This window comes from Myotis davidii, unplaced genomic scaffold (genome assembly GCF_000327345.1).
Source record: "Myotis davidii unplaced genomic scaffold, ASM32734v1 scaffold269, whole genome shotgun sequence".
Lineage (NCBI taxonomy): Eukaryota > Metazoa > Chordata > Mammalia > Chiroptera > Vespertilionidae > Myotis > Myotis davidii.
The window spans coordinates 2372847-2377025 of record NW_006383008.1 but is presented as its reverse complement, the minus strand read 5'-3'; the positions used below and the strand labels follow the sequence as shown (position 1 = coordinate 2377025).

Sequence of the window (4179 nt, the reverse complement as noted above, 5' to 3'; positions counted from 1 at the left end):
GAATACCGAAAGGGCATTATCCTAAGTGAAGTAAGTCAGTCAGAGAAAGACAAGTACCATGTGTTTTCACTTATATGTGAAATCTAAACAATATAAACAAACAAACAAAACAGAAACAGACTCATCGATACAGAGAACAGAATGATGCTTACCAGGGGGATAGGGGTTGGAGAACCAGCTGAAAAAGTTGAAGGGACTGAGAAGTACAGACGGGCAGTTACAAAATAGCCACGGGGATGTCAAGTACAGCATAGCATACAGTATGGTCAATATTATTGTAATAACTATGTATGGTGCCAGTGAAGCACAATAACCTCCATCTTGTATAAAAAACTGCTGTTTGGCCGAAACCGGTTTGGCTCAGTGGATGGAGCGTCGGCCTGCGGACTGAAAGGTCCCAGGTTCAATTCCCGTCAAGGGCATGTACCTGGGTTGCGGGCACACCCCCAGTAGGAGATGTGCAGGAGGCAGCTGATCGATGTTTCTAACTCTCTATCTCTCTCCCTTCCTCTCTGTAAAATAAAAACGTAACTGTCTGACCTTGCAAGCTAGCCATCTAACGTAATGGACTAATACTGATAATAATTCCCATATTCTTATGCCAAATGTTTGTTCTTTATGTATCCAAGATTACAAACTGTAACAATAACTCACGCAGAGCTCTTTGTAAAACCTGCAGACAAAGAAGCTCAAAAAGTATAAATACGGGAAACTTCCTGTATGTGTTGCTCAGAGATTTGGAAGAGACACCTCCCTCTGGGCCGTGCAATAAATGACTCCTAATTAATTGGCTCATTAAGGCATCTTGTATCTCATTTGCTGATTTACGATACAACACCAGTTGGATACTGGAAATATCAGGGAGGGGGTAGTTTTTATTTCCCTTTAGACCCAAGAGTTGTTTATTAGTTTTAAATTTTTCTCTGTGGAAGTATTTCTATAGGTGGTGTCTGGATTTCTACTCATTTATAGTTTTATGGCACTGTGACTAATGTATTATTTCTATTTTATGAAACTCAAGGCTCTCTTTGTGAATAAACATAGTATACTTTTTTGTTAATGTTCTATGTGTACCTGGAAAGCTCTTTTGTGTTCTAACTTATTTTTGTGAGTCCATGAAAATTATCTGGGAATAAAGATACACCAAAGTTGCCCAATATCACTTGTTTCTGTTTGCATACCCTATTTTATTAAAGCTGTTACTATGTCATTTAGTACACAGACATTCCCTATTCTGCCATCGTTGCAAGTTGGGCTCTTTAGCTTTATGAATTGTCATTATTTCCCCTTGTAATCTTTTTTATCTGAATTCTGCTTTATTAGACATTGAGATCTGAATGCCTTCTGTATTTTGTTTGTTATTTGCCTGCTATACTTTACTCATCTTTTATTTTAACCTTTCTGAATCACTTTGTTCTAAAGGTACCTTTTTCTGTATAGCATATCAACTATTTTGCTTTCCAAATCAACCTGAAAATACTTTCCTTTAAAGAGGGAGTTAAGGTTAAGCCTATTTATATTTACTAATATACTTGGTGTGTTTGGTTTCAGCTCTGTCATATTATTTCATTTTCTACTAATTGTATTTTCCACTATGGTTCTATTTCTTTATCAAAGCACATTGAATTACCTTTGTGCACATGGAAAGGCCTATGTTTCTGTTCTATTGGTATTTTATATTAATATGTATTACTCACTTTCCATGTTTAGGCTTGTACACTTGGTTAGTCAGCTGTAAAGATTATTCTTTGACTTACACCTATTAATCTATACGGCAATAAGTGAGATTTTCTATTTTTTACTTTCTTCTTTTCCCATGTATTTTTATTCTGTTTCTCTTTTAACTTTATAAGAGGACATAACACTTGCATAGTATTTTTTCGTGTTTATCTCACATTTCCCTTAGTCTTAAATCTGCAACAACCAATTCAATCAGCTTTTTGCTGATGTTATTTCTTGGTTAGGCGAAGCTTGTTTTCTACTAGACTCCTCAGAAAGCTCCCATTAGTCCAATTTCCCCTAAGTTTAATGTTTCTCTATAGCTTTTCTATTTGAAGGACAGCTTGGTTGAATACAAAATTCTTTTTAGGTTTTTGCTCACTGTTCTCTTGCTTTCAATGTGATGTGGTTGTCAAGAAATCAAATGTTGACATGCCATTCTTTCCTTGTGAGTACTCAGAACTATTTGCCTGGAGACCCAGAGGACTTCTTGCTTCTTCATTTTAAAAATATGATGGTTTTATTCATATACGTCTTTGAGTTAACCATTCAGCTTAATTGTCCCAAGTATATGGGAAATATGTAAATTCAGGTCACATTTTATTTTGAGGAGGTATCTTTTGATTATGGTTTTAAAGATCATTTTTGTTTTGTTTTTCTGCTAATCTTCTCTATCACTTTGTCTTCTATTTTATGTCTTTCTTCATTTCACTGGAATTTTCTTGGCTCTTTTTACTTCTGTCCTGTCTGATACTTACTGTATTTTTGGCCTGGCCTATACTCCTTTGCATATCTTGAAATTTAGTTTTCTTAATCTGAGAAGATTGTATCTTTTATTTTAATATTTTGAGCTCACATTTCATCTCTCATCTGCCTGTCATCTATCCATTTTTATTTTGAAATATTGAATTTATAGTTTATGGTGCTCTTTAATCTGCAATTACATTTAAGTCTTATTAGAATATTGCATGATAATCTTCCTCTTATTTTTCAAAGCCTTTCTAAAAGGGGCTTTACAAAAAGGATTTAAAAAATTATTGTGCAAAGGATTTGTTTCTTATTTTCTAGTTTCTTCTTATATAAGAGCTGAATTCTTCCTTTGGTTCATATTATATGTATTGGATATCCCTGGACCCACAATATTTGGAGATAGTATAAGATAGAATGAATGAAGGGGTTTTGATATCTTATTCAGTAGCTTAGTACAAAATTATTTTTACCCCTTTGTATAGTGGAACAGTTTTTTAACAATTGGAGATTTTTTTGCTATGTTTTTGTAAAATATTTTGACACTGCCCTGCCTCACCTTAACCATTAACTTCCCCAGGATTGCCTTCTCCTTCTACAGTGCTGCCTTCTCCTCTTATCACAGCGATCACCTCTCATGCTACGCAATTGCTAAGACTCATTTTTTCAACTACCTTGTAGCTAGTGCTCTAATGCTCCAGATCTCAGGCCTATTGCCAGTACTTCCACTTTCCTCTTTTTCTGGAGATGAATCCCAGCATATATTCTCCATATTCTGCTGTCATTGGAACCCTGCGTTACATTGGAACCCTTCCATGCATTTCTGCTTGACTCTGCTCTGCTGTAGATTCTGCAGATGACTGCACTGGTCTTATGTAAACACAGTCACAGGTAATTTTTATCTTGCAGTATTCACTCACTCCTAATTATGCTGTGTGTGAGTCCATAGGTAATTTTAATCCATTTCCTTTTGGTCTACATGCTATGATAACTAGAGAAATATGAGGTTTTAATGTTATTGTTACTGTTAATGTTATTGGACAAAAGAAATTAGGAAAAGTTATCCTATATAATAAAAGGGTAATATGTAAATAGATCGAATGGCAGAACAACTGAACAACCAATCAAATCATAATATGCTAATGAATGCTAAGGCTGCTCAACAGCTCGCTGTGATGTGCACTGACCACCAGGGGGCAGACGCTCTGACCCGTGGGTTAGCTTGCTGCTGGGGTCCTGCTGATCAGGACTGAGCGAGATGGGCCAGACATGCCCTGGAACCCTCCCCCGCCCGAATGCATTGGTGGGGTCCCTCAGCCTGGCCTGCGCCCTCTCGCAATTCCGTACTTTTTACACCTGTCTCTTCATGGTAAAAGCTATGGGAAAGGGGGTCTGTTGGTGTAACATTAAATAGGTTAGGACAGGTAAGCAAAGAGTAACTTTGTATTTGTAAGCTAGTTTCAAAAGGCCAAATTCTGTAAAGGCCACATGTTAACATAAAATTTTGCAGTTACATCAATATGGAGTAAATTTGTTGGTATGTCAAATTTTAGTTTTCCAGTTTTACTGGAATGTGAATTCACATTTACAAATGCTGAGGTAGTTTAAGAACCTTAAGTGAGGTTTGAATAGTATTGAGCACTGTCTTGCTGCAGTTATTGTATACAAATTCTAGGCAAAATAAATGGATGCTGGAAAAAAAATTTTTTTTCA

At 36.1% G+C, this 4179-nt stretch overlaps 1 long non-coding RNA gene across 1 annotated transcript in view; it reads right to left on the bottom strand.

Moving 5' to 3' along the window:
• LOC107181575 overlaps positions 1 to 3964 on the bottom strand; it is a 17381-nt gene extending 13417 nt beyond the window's left edge. The window contains exons 1-2 of the long non-coding RNA XR_001512233.1: positions 3823 to 3964; positions 3039 to 3052 (exon numbers count right to left, since the gene is read on the bottom strand). This is a non-coding gene — a long non-coding RNA (uncharacterized LOC107181575). The remainder of the gene's footprint in view (positions 1 to 3038; positions 3053 to 3822) is intronic.
• Between the last annotated feature and the right edge of the window lie 215 nt (positions 3965 to 4179).